Source organism: Spea bombifrons, chromosome 1 (assembly GCF_027358695.1).
Source record: "Spea bombifrons isolate aSpeBom1 chromosome 1, aSpeBom1.2.pri, whole genome shotgun sequence".
NCBI classification, from domain to species: Eukaryota; Metazoa; Chordata; class Amphibia; order Anura; family Pelobatidae; genus Spea; species Spea bombifrons.
Window position 1 is genome coordinate 107,641,611 of NC_071087.1, and position 12,974 is coordinate 107,654,584.

Below are 12,974 nucleotides of genomic sequence, written 5' to 3' on the forward strand. Positions count from 1 at the left end.
TCGTTAAAATCCACCCTGCATGGCGTACATGCTCCCATTCACATTCTAATTTCATTTCGTGCATCTATTAATTCCCTTATTGGTGGGGAAGAGTTGGTCTTGGGGCTTTGCCTTTGGCCAGGCCAAAGGCATCTACTGTTACATAAAAACATTTGTAATCAATTTTATGATTGCTTTCTTTGGCAAGCTACAAAATGTTTATTTTCACAATGTAATGGCATAGCACTCAGGAAAAAATGAGTTAGTTGAGCTCAACGACAATGGGCACATTGTGCACTGAAGCAAATACTTGTAAGTGGTGGTTTAAAATATATTACATGTACCCATGAGTAGGTTCTCAAGACAAATGCACTGCTTAGAACTTAGAAAACAATTGATGCATGCCAGGCAGGCCTTATTAAATCATTTTGAATGGTTTAATCATTACAAATCTCAAATCTAGAAGATTGTTGGCAAACTGGAGCAAGCTTTAGAAATGAGACATAATATATATCGTCTCATCCAAAGAAGGATTCTGGCCACACGCATTCTGTAGGATTATACTGATGACCGCTAATCATTGTGGACACATGGGAGGGGAAAACAGATATCACAATCTAGCCAGCCTCAATGGGTTCCATACTGTATATTGACTGAACATACAGCCGAGCTCACTGGGGCTGGCCTTCAAGAAGCATAGTGACGTAGGTCAGATGAAACGTTCAACTCTCATGTAATGACTCAGTTTAGAGAATAGATCTCTATGTAAAATCTTCAGTTCTCTCCTCTCCAGGCATGTTGCACATGAAGGAGTTGTGAAAGTATGCAAGAGATTTGCGATCCATGGTTTATAAGTTGAATTATATAGTTAAGTAAGAGTTTTGTCTTTAAACTAAAACAATGTAATGTGTATATGATTTTATTGAGTTTCGTCAATGTAGCTTAATTTGAAGGCATGCTCAAACCTCCCCTTTTCACTGAACATTTTTTGTTAGTGACGTGATATTTTTTTTAGGTTCAATTTATTGAATGGTTGATAAACAAAGTTGGACAAGCGAGTTTGTAATTTTGATTTTGAATAGAATTCAGTACCAAACAATGTATTCCACTATCTGTGAAGACACTTAGAAACCTTATCTGTTCTTTCTACTTCAAAGACAAATCGACTGCCCAAGTAGCTTTTAAGCCTGTGTCATTTTATCTTTATCTGGTTGACCCTTTAGCTCTCTGAACAACACTAAAAACCCCTTGGTATAAATCTTTACTTCACATAACCACTTGAACAGAGGTCATGTTGTTTCTTTCGGCTCGCTTCAAATGTGATGTATGCAGCTGCCTAATATCGGCACTGCTAACAAGATGTTTTCACAAAAGACAAACTGTGCTAATTGCATCTGTGAATTTAATTAAACATTTTTTGGATGGCATTCAGAGAAATGAAATAAATCCCTATTCTATTCACAGCACCTGATCCTTGCAATCCAGCAGCTTTTGAATGTTTATGAAGTTAGTGTTTTAATTAGCCCCTTCTTTCTCTCCCGGGAGTAGGTTCTTGCCAAACCCATGTAATAAGAACCTTGCATAAGTACTGAGACTTCCACACCCACCAAACACAAAATAGGCATTGAAATGTGTGCATCAAAAGATGTGAATAATAATAAAAAACACTTGCCTAGCCTACAGGAGAAATTACTTCTCAATCGGAGAATCAAATGTTAGGCTTTTGATATCTACATAGACAGTTGTGGACCCCCCACCATTTCAAAAGGCCGCTTTTGTTTTAGTGGGTGTTGAGGGCAGGGCTATTGAATAATAATAATAATTCCCAAGGATATTAAGGTGGGTCTTCAATGGTTTCAAGAGGGGCTTTGGAGTAGTTCATGGTGTAGGTCTTTGAAGCTGTGAGATAAGTCACTGGTATGAACAGTATTCCCAGTATTCCCAGTAGTAAGACTAGCGTTCGGGCCAGGGGAATTAATATAAGGCATTTGTATTTAAAAAGTAGAAAGCATCCCAGGTACTTAATCGGTTGTCTGTCAGTAAGTTTGTTTACATACTTTGGAAAGAAACCTTTTGTACACATGGCTGAAATGACAGGATACTTTTTATACTAATAACTTAGTGCAATCAACAATTAAGTTTCATACACATAATAATTAGATCCAATTATAGCCAAGCTGTTAATAACATATTTTTGAACCCCAAAATCGGGACAGATGTTAAATCCTACTAAGAACACGCTCTTTATTTCAGTTCCTTCTAATATTTTGTTCATAAAAATTAACTTTGTTGACCTTCTAAGAAACTCCAACCTTTGGTGCTCCTCAGACAATAAGCCCACTATACACTTTGACTCGGCTGCCAAGCTGATTACTGCGGCTGTGAGAGACTCTGGCTACTTAGCATGAATAACGTTCTTTCACTGAAATTTGGGACCACCCTCCCTGACATCCCCCATTCCACACCCCTTACCTTCAGTATACATGGCAATTGACTGTATGAGTTTGTCCACAACAGCTATTTGGTGAATGGTCAATGAAGCTGAATCAGATAATTAAATCAGTATTGTAGATTATATGTCTTTCGAGCAGGCATACTAACATGAATAATAACTCATCCAGCTAAATGACGTATAACTCATGTGGTTTACCTTAGATGTTATGCATGGAAATTTACAGCAATTTAATTATAGGGGACCTCCTGCATTTTTGTATTACTAATATCAGATTAAAAATGGGTTTTTGAAAACTGTGCATTTGTTTAAAGTTTTTGTTTTTTCATAATATATTTTTAGGGAGCTGCATATATCCTGACTCTCTATCACACTACTGTTGTAGTTTGAAGCATTTATGTATACATTAGATCTGTTGTAATGTTGTGTCAAACGTATGACCCTTATGCTGGGAGAACATTTAATGTAACCTACTATACAAAATACCTAAATTTTAAAAAATGTACTGATGCCTACATAACATTTTTCTTGGGGGAGTGTTTCATTATTTGCTGTATATTTAGGAAAAATGTGCAACTATTATTAAACTCAACACTGGTGTGTATTGCAGAGTATCAAACTCCATCTATTTTATATAATATCTATTAATATACCGTACTTTGTTTTGTGTTAAAGTAACCTCCTGTGAAGGTATTGCTTCTTTACATACCTGGTTTCCAAGTCTATAGAAACAGAAGCCTGTAGTACATGGTGTGTGACACTAGCCACAGTGCAGTGTGTGAACATACAAATGCCCGACCTATCAGCCCTATCACCCCAGCGGAACAGAAGTTCAGCAAAATACATCTTTCCAGATCAAGTTCAGTGTTGATCAGGTACTTTATTGTACACTGTGGCAATAACGGCAGGGGTATGGAGCCAGAAAAGATCTACTACACACTGACCGAGCTAGGGAACTCAACCAACAGTACAGATAATATCATGAAATATAGAGATGCCATGTTAGGTAATGTTTATGGTTTTTCTATCACTAGTGGAACATCTTTGTATAATGAATAGAGTAGATCTTCACCAAGAAAGCAGCTGCCATGGATAATTATTAGTTGGGACTTGCCAGAGTTTATACAAAAGGCACTTCCTCATGTGTCTGATTTCACTTTGGCTAAAAGGGACTCCGCGTGAGTGCTCCTGTGCAGGTGTACAGGCTTACATGAATCCACGTGGCTCATATGGCTCATATGGCAAACCGATTGACTGCCAAGTAAACAGGAACACACTGTAACCCAAGCAACGCTGCAACTTACTCATGCATGGAATCTGAAGAAGAGACCTTTTTCTGCGTCGGCCCAATAAAAGGTATCCGCTTCAAACTTGCTCATGATGTACTCACCACCCCAACGTGCACACACCAACTTTCAGCTTCACTTCTCATCCCTGTACAAGGAAAAATCTAGGGTCCCTGTCTAGAGGTGCTTATGATTTATTGCTGATGCTGTCTGAAATGATTTAGTTTCATTCAAGTTAAGCTTGCAACAACTCTAGTTCAGTCACATCCACTGGCTAGTGATAGTGGCAGGAATAGCATCAGGACTAATATATATATATATATATATATATATATATATATATATACATACTGTAAAGATTTGTCTTATCATTAAGCAGACTAAACAGTGAAGGCTCAAACTACTTTGGCTGTACAGGCTGGCAGTGCATTCCCACATTTGTTGGTCATGGCAAGCTTCCTGAGTTACTAACTGTTCTGTCTTAGTGTAGTCATTCATTGATTTGGAGATGGAAACTTCATAGCACTTCAAGGGGTATGATGTCCAGAATACACATATAAAAAACTGAAGAACAGCAGTAAATACAGGAAGAGCTACACTATAGCTATATTAATATTCTAGAAAACTGGAATTGGATAGAAACCAAGAGTTATGACATGTTTAATGATAGATTCCCTTTAGCGAACTTGATTTTAAAACGAGTTGCATTAATCCAATTACAAAGAGAGGCACTAGTGTGCCATAAAAGTAAAGGTAAATAATTCTTGACATTTACATATGCCAGAGGCTTAGGCAGGGAATGTTCAAAAAGTGGTACAGTTTTTATGACAATACACTTTTAAAGCAGTATTGAATACTAACAGCTACATTGAAAAGAAGCTACAGCTTTTTAAACCCAACGGGACATCTTTATAATAAGCAGTTCTGGTGGAAAATGTGTAGTAGTTGCCCCTCATTAATTAAAGGCCAGATAGTAGTAGTAGTTGCCCCTCATTTAAAACTATGCCATTGAACAACACTTAATAAATAAAGGCCAGATAAAATTCACAATTAATAGTGTAAATGTAAAAATCACTTACAGATTTAGTCAAAGTGGGCATTCGGCAAAATGTTATTCTCTGCATCAGTTATAAGATGTGTTACAAAGCTTTATTTTAGCCATTAATTGAGAAGGTAGCAGTACATTGAATGCTGGGAGATATAACCTGTTTGCAGCAGAGTAAAGAACATAAGCACGCATCATTTATTGCAAATATCAGTAACGTACAACATCTGCTAGTCATACAGCGCTGTGAAAAACTATTTGCCCCTTACTGATCTTTGCGTACTTGTCACACTGTTGTTCCAGATCATCAAATAAATCTTAATATTAGATAAAGATAACCCAAGTAAACAGAAAATACAGTTTTTAAATGATGATTTCATATACAGAAGAATAAACTATCCAACGCTTCCTGTGAAAAACTAATTACCCAGTCAGATCAACCAGTTAACCAAATTTAATAGACAATTGGGTTCAACACAAGACACGCCTAGGCATGATTACTGCCAGCCATGTTGAATCTAAACATCAATTAAATAGAACCTGTCTTGGAAAGTGAAGAAACACCTATCGGTCTGGAAAGGGTTACAAACCCATTTCTAAGGCTCTGGAACGCCAGTGGACCACAGTTAGAGCCATTATCTACAAATGGAGAAAACTTGGAACGGCGGTGAACATTCCCAGGACTGGGCTGCCTACCAAATTTCCTCCAAGAGCACATCGACTCATCCAGCAGGTCACAATGGAGCCCAGACTAATATGTAAAGAGATGGAGGCCCTATTGGTATCAGTTAAGGTCAGTATTCACGTTTCCACTATAAAAAGAGAGAGAACTGCAAACATGGCATCTATGGGAGAGTTAATAACCACTTCTGACCAAACGCTTGTCTCACATTTGCCAAAAAACACCTTGATGACCCCCAACAAAAAATGCAATCACTTTTTCACATGGATGATATAGGTTTTAATTAACTCTTTACCTTCAATAAATAAAATGATCATTTAAAAGTTGCATTTTTCCTTACTAATATCCTTTGTCTTACATTAAAATTAATTTGATGGTCTGAAATATTTAAATGTGACAAATAAGCAAAAATATAAAAAAATACAGAAGAGGCAAACCCTTTTTCCCAGCACTGTATACACTTTGCCCCTAAAAAGGTGTAAAGCATTGTTAAAGTGACTTTACAAAGATAAACTTACAGCGAAAAGAAAATTACAGAAAGATATTGCTTTGGAGTGTATTTTGATTTCTTAACTGTCATTTAGAGTTATTAGATCATCTGTAATGTAACACTTCACTTCAAACAAAAGGGCATGTTTAAGCAAGCGCCATCCTTGTCTTTAACAAAAGAACAGCCACTTATTACTGTCGACTGGAAATGTATCAAAATGCTTTGTATGAATGCCAATGAGAAAAAAAAACCCTGAGCCAACACTTAATCACTCCCAAAATGAATATATATATAGAGAGAGAGAGAAAGAGAGATAAATAACCAAGGCAATGAGTACAGCCGGAGCTATCGACCCCTGTTGAGTGGTGTCATTGGTGGCCACGTATATATGTAAAGTGTACAATATATTAATTGAAAAAATTCGGATCGCTGTTTAGACATTCCTCTTTCCAATGAATTTTATATATTTCAAGGAGTATTCTGCATTACATAGATCTATAGCATGTTGAGTAAAACACGTGGAACCGTATGCTAAAGCCCAGTGCCTAGCTTGTCCTAAGAGGAGTGCAAACCAAAGTCAAGCTTTGAAGATAGAAGAAATATCTCCTCCCCTTTGGTACCTGGATCCCTCTGGTGTTCGGTGAACAAGTCAAAGCATGGTTTGTGTATGCTCAAGGATCCAGGCCAGGGGTCTGGCTCTGCTCATGCCTTTCCAGAGCAAGATCATCTGTCTTTAAAATCTCTAGCTGGGATCATGTCCTTCAACTGCATCTTTGGCTAGTTTCTACTTACAATGAGCAGGGTTACAATTTAGCCTGGTCCTGCTGAAAGGTAGCCTTGTGTATTTCTAATTAGTAATTTCCCAGGATCTGCATGATTATTTCTGCCCACTCCTACATGTTTATTCCTGCCAATTATGTTTCCTCTTCACTTTACTGCTGTGTGAACACTGTCCACATAAACTGTTGTTTTTGTAACTACTGCCCTGCCTGCCCAGTGTACAGCACAATTTGATGGCACTATACCATTATATATATATATATATGTGTGTGTGTGTGTGTGTGTGTGTTGCTGGCTGTTTGGTTCAGACAGACTTTGTAAAGTTAGAGGCAGAAGGAAGATAACTGCAGTACAGGATATTGATTTGACAATACTGATTCTGCCACTGACCTTACCTTACTTTTTAAATTAAATATCTATAAAACAATTACACTGATTGACAAACAAAAAGCACAGGCCATAGGTAGCTTTAAAAAAAAATCTAGGTATGCTAAAAGTTGTAATGATGACAGTACCCTTTAAGTAAATGGGTTTCAATATTTCAAGAAAATGTTGCTTTCCCCATATAAAACAGCATTTATAAGAAACAATGCCCGTTTTTCTGCCAGTGTTCTCAGATGCGGTTGTGGTGCGCAGTTGGTGGGTGGTTTCCTACTGGCTGGGAAGATAAAGTGAGCCCTGTTCCTTGTGCTTTTTCCTAACGCTTCCAGTTGTAAGAAAAGTAACATTTACTGACATAGTGAAAATATAACGATATTTGTTTTGGTTAATAACCATTAACGCCACATTCTGTGAGTCCTTGGTAAATTAAGGCAGAAGACAGCAGAATGGTTATTTATCAATTAAACGGATACCTTTGTGTGAATAATCAAAATATGGTGTATGTAATAAAGCAGAAACTATGAAACCATACCTGAGCAGCAAAGCCTGCCTTTGAAAATTAAGACGTTTGTCACAGCTCGCACTTACAACATCACCGTATGTAAAAAAGACTGTTGTGTACCGAACATCTGTTTCTGATGTTAATAAAAAAAAGTATATTTAAAGTATGTCTACTTAAGACTTCTAGGCGTGCTAAAACTCTTTTACATATAGTGCTTGCAGAGAAGCCAGCCACCTCATAAATAAAAGTGCTTAGAAGGTATGAATTACTCAACCTATTCCAAGTTTGTTCCAAATTAATAATGTGATCGAAAACAAATCATTTCAGTAGAACGCATTAGCCGGGTGCCCACTTAAAATGCACTAAAGGCGTTCATTTATGTCACAGCCATGGACTATTTCAATTAAGTTACACCATGCTGGAAACAACAGGAACTGAGATTTATTGTTGGTGGTGACTGAGGCAGCCAAGCCATAGCAATTTCCAAGACATAATTATTATTTAATGTTAAGCTTAACGAAGACAAAGAGAAACTTTCCACCAGCCAGTGGATTTACAATATGATTTCCACGAACTGCACACCTCATGCAAAAAGGCTCAGTCAATGAAATGTAAAGGTACGCTCCAACCCTCATATTCTTATGACTGTAATTACTTTTTTTCCATCCTAATACATAGAGGGATTTTTCAGAATACATTTTGCATTATTTCCAAACTTCACCACCTGGTTGCTCGGTGGAGTGGTAGTCATACTTGGGAAAATCTCCAGGTTTGACCCAGAGTCTCCAGGCGAAGCCCTGGTTCTTCAGGTCACCGGATGAGTTTCTTCTTTGTGTTTAGCCATGTCTACTCTTCCTCCAACCCCCTGCCCTTTCATAAAGAAACTCAGGGAAGCCTACCATGAGAAGTGTCTTAGGTACAGTGGCAGCTCATTACAGAGACTGAGCATATACCATAAAGCTATTTAGAGGTTTACACGAACAATAATAAAACACATTTTCAATTTCTGGTTATTTGTTTGAAATTAAAACTATTTCAATGCCAAAGTATCCTTAAGTTATTTAAAAAGAAATCTGAACCTCTAGACATCTACACAACTCATTTTATTTTTAACCAAAAAGTAGGTGTTCTACTTGAAGACTGTAAATGAAACGTGACAATCATATGTTACCTTGGCAATAGAACAAAATATAATGGTGGTCTTTCTGTACTTAATGGCTCACATAATTCATTCTAAGAGAACCTACAAATTATAGCTGTTGTCATTTTTTGCCTTACCAAAACTTTCAGCTCTTGAGGACTTTTACTTGTTGAAAATTATTTATATTCTTGGTAACAGAGTAGACTTTATTTTATATTCCAGGTTTAGTTATCTCTCTTAATCTCATCCCGGCTTTACAATGTTAATGCAATTTTGCAACTGAGGGACAATCATCTAAGACAATAATAGATTGGATTAAATAGTGTATTTTTTGAACATTTTAATGAGATTGTTTACATATAAGGAATGATAGGAAAAGTTATAATAACTTTGTAAATGTATAAGTCACAGTAAGGCCGTGCGAGCAGTGGGTCCTAGTGGTAGCCTTGACCAACTCGCCTACCTCTACCTCCTAAGCAATAAAACTGCTGCTTTAGATGTAATGAAGTTTAATTATTAAGTAAGGTGGACTTTCATTAAATGCAGTATTCATGTATACAGAATATGCCGGTATATATATATATTTATATATATACTGTACATGCTCAAACATACCAATTTTTAAAATTCAATCTATGAATGCTGGTTTTCTGTAAAATACGTATCCTTGGTGTGATCCAATAAGCTACCTCTACATTTGAAAGGAGACAGAGAAGAATGAAGTGTGCGGCACTGGGCAAGAAGTTGCCAGCGCTAAATGCCAAGCCCCAACTGGAGATCAACGGTCTGCCCATAAAGCACAGGAGCTTAGTCAAAATCAGTATTATTATTAATTATAATACCATCATCAGTGCTGTGGATCCATCGGAGTGCTATTATACTTTTAATATATATATATAATATATACATTAAATATTTGAAACTGGGTATTTAAATAAAGGTGACAATATGTGTTTCCCATAAATCTGCAGTCGGGGGGAATGTTGTGTGTGGCTGGACAAAACATATATATATAAAAGAAATAAAACAATATAATCTGGAAAATAAAACTAGAGGTGTTTTAACTCATGGGATTAGGGACTAATAAATAAAATCAAAGAATAACAAAAATTTAGGGGAGAAAAAAATGTGAAAACAGAACAGCTGCGCAGACTTCTTCTCCGGTTACAGAACGAAATAATGGGTAAAGTGCGTGGCCAAACATAACACATTAACCTTTTCATGGCAGTGCAAAACCACAGGCGTTTCAGTGCCCACACCACATTATTGGCTGTGCCATAACAGTCAATTTACAAAATGCTAGGTATTGTCGGTTACCCATATGACTACACTTCATTTTCCCTAAAATAAAAGGGGTTTATTCACTAAATGCTTGCAGGGGAGTTGTAGTTTCCCCACACTGACTTTACATTATGAGAGGCCAACTCCAGTGAGCTTCTGCTCCAAGAGTAGTTTGGGTGGCCCGAAAAAAATCATATTTTAACTCAAGATTTCTTCAAAGTGACCTCACTGATTTAACTATTCATTATGCAGGGCCAGCTCAGCAATTCTAAAAGAGACATTTTCCAAGCCTTTATAACATAGAGTGAACTGAGGCACTTCAAACCACAACCCTCTCAGCAAATGTTTACAGTTAAAGGGCCCTTCTAGATATCTTCTAGAATATCCATATCAATACCAACCTACAGGACTGACTCTCTCACGGACCGACACATAAGCAACGTACTTGTCAAATATATCTAACATTTACTAAATCTATATGTCATTATTTTACAACCCGGCCGAAAATAGTTCCATGACTTAAGAGTATTCGTGTAGAGTCATGCCATGTCTATCATTCTTATCTAAATTCATCACAGATCTCACTGAACAATTAATCTCAAAGACATATACATAAAGTTCACCCTGCTTGCATATCATGTATATTTATCAAATGTTTTTTTTTGGCTTAAAAAAGAATAGAATCTTTTCATTCTATCACTACAGAACAGCTTAGAGTCACGCAAAGACAAACACATCAAGACTGGAGAGTTTGGAAATGTGGGCAGATAACACAAAACTCACTTATTCTGAGAGATTTGCCTGGCTTGGTATCTGCAGGATTTTTACATCATAGCAAATGAGAATTTCAGACGTTACCTGTGTTTAAACGTGTACCCACAGCGGCTCCAGGGATTTTTATCTCCTAAGTTTTATGTATAGCCTTTTTTTAAGACCTCCAAGATATACAAGATATAATGCTGGGTTCATTTTCTTAAACAGTTCTAGTTTTTACAAGGATTACCATTCTATTCCTTTTCATACTGCCTTGAAGTAAACAATAGAGTTACTCAGTTTTAATCACCCACCAGGACCAATGAAATCTAAGGAGGAATGGACTTTATTTGCATTGACATAAGTAATTAGCTCAATTTGGTGTTTCGGAGGGAAAAGTCACCCAAAATGTCACATGACTAACAAAAATGTCAGCCTCCAGATCTGCAGATGAGGGAGGTTTATTGGAACAATGAGATAAAACCAGTTTTTTGTGTCAATGCTACCATTATTTTATGCTCAAGGGAATATTTTCAGTTTTAAAGAGACAACAGCTCTCTAAAATTTCTAAAAGGCTCCAATCATCCAATGTGAGGCCTTGGAAAGATGGATATATTTTAAGGGTAATTTCCCAAACAGGACATTTCTGAAACACTAGGATGCATTCACACAGATTTGGGGTCTGTCATTATTAATGAGAATAGTAAAACTTGATCTATGCACGTCATAAATACATATATATTTTAATTCAGACAAGATGAATCAATTATCATTCAGTACTGGCTTTAAACGAGCACAAACATTACTGCATGCTCAATACATATGATATAATATACCTTGAAATCAGAAATGGAAAGATGAAATATACAATTTCTTGGGTTTTTTTAGTCAAGAAAATGTTTAAGAGATAATTAAAAAGTCTACATTCTCACATTTCTTTGCAGCTGTGCCAGATAATGGTAAATTATTATTTGGGGGTCATAAACTGAACTCTGTAATCCTATGCAATTTATTAAGCATTTCCTTTTTGGCTGAGCCAAATTTGAGATCGCTCTATCATCTCTCTTTCTTTTCTTTCTTAATGTGTGTTTGTTTTTGTACTCGCAGCCAAACCAAATCAGTTTAACTCATGGCAGCGTTAAGGATTCTAATTTACCCAGGAGTGCTTAATGTCTGACACTAGTCCAATATGTCAGTGAAATTAACCTGTTCTGTCTGAATTCTCCTAACCCACATTTGTTTTTATTAACCATGGAAACTCCAAATACTGCCCACCACCTTTGTTTTCAATAATGAAAGGGATATTATATACAAAATTATCTTTTTTCACATAATGACCTTTACAGAACATGTGGTTTCTCATACGAAGGTCTCCCCAGGCCAAGTTCCACCATTAGGAGTTAAATGTCTGTACGAGCGACTCTAGTGGTCGGCCATCTTGTGTCCAACATACAGCATGTACAGCAAATGATCTTAACGTTACAAAAGGTCATCTTTTTCATGATCATTTAGTTCACAAAGCATCAAAGAGATGTCATCTAACTTGTGCTGCATCCCTTCAGGTTATCTGCCAGCGGACCCAATAACTCAAATAATTATTTAAAAAGTTTAAACCAGGTTGTGCATTTGATTCAAATAACACAAATCTGAGACCAGTCTCTGTACCTTTTTAAAGTATGACTATTCTTAAAATGCATCTCATTCAAAAATGCCTTTGAGGCCATATTGAGACATCTCAAAGGCATCTGCCATGTAACATGTAGCCCACAAGCACTCCTACATTTTTTCTTAGTGACTTCATAGTGCAACACCAGTTCATCAAACTAAAAGATGATATGAATGAATATTATTCTAATAATACAATGCAGCTATACTTTCATGTTTAGATACTCTCATCTCCGCTTGCGAGAATAACCATACCATTAAATGTTAGATAATATCTCTTGTTCACTTAAGCCCGACACCTATAGATCAGTAACACAAACCGTCTAATTCTTTGACATTCTTTGCTGTGCTTTGGTAACTACCTCTTTTTTTTTTATGTAATCCAAGTTGAGAACCTATTAAGGAGACCTTGGGGAGTTAAGGTTTATTTACTGTCAGTATTTTAAGGATAAGATGATCTCTTTGTACTTACACAAAACGGAAAATTAAATATTGATGACAGATCTGTGCATTACTGAAAATATGAGGAAAGTTCAC

The 12,974-nt window shown here is 36.6% G+C and overlaps 1 protein-coding gene across 1 annotated transcript in view; it reads right to left on the minus strand.

Moving 5' to 3' along the window:
• ROR2 (receptor tyrosine kinase like orphan receptor 2) overlaps positions 1-12,974 on the minus strand; it is a 76,153-nt gene that overhangs the window by 23,120 nt on the left and 40,059 nt on the right. The window lies entirely within an intron of this gene.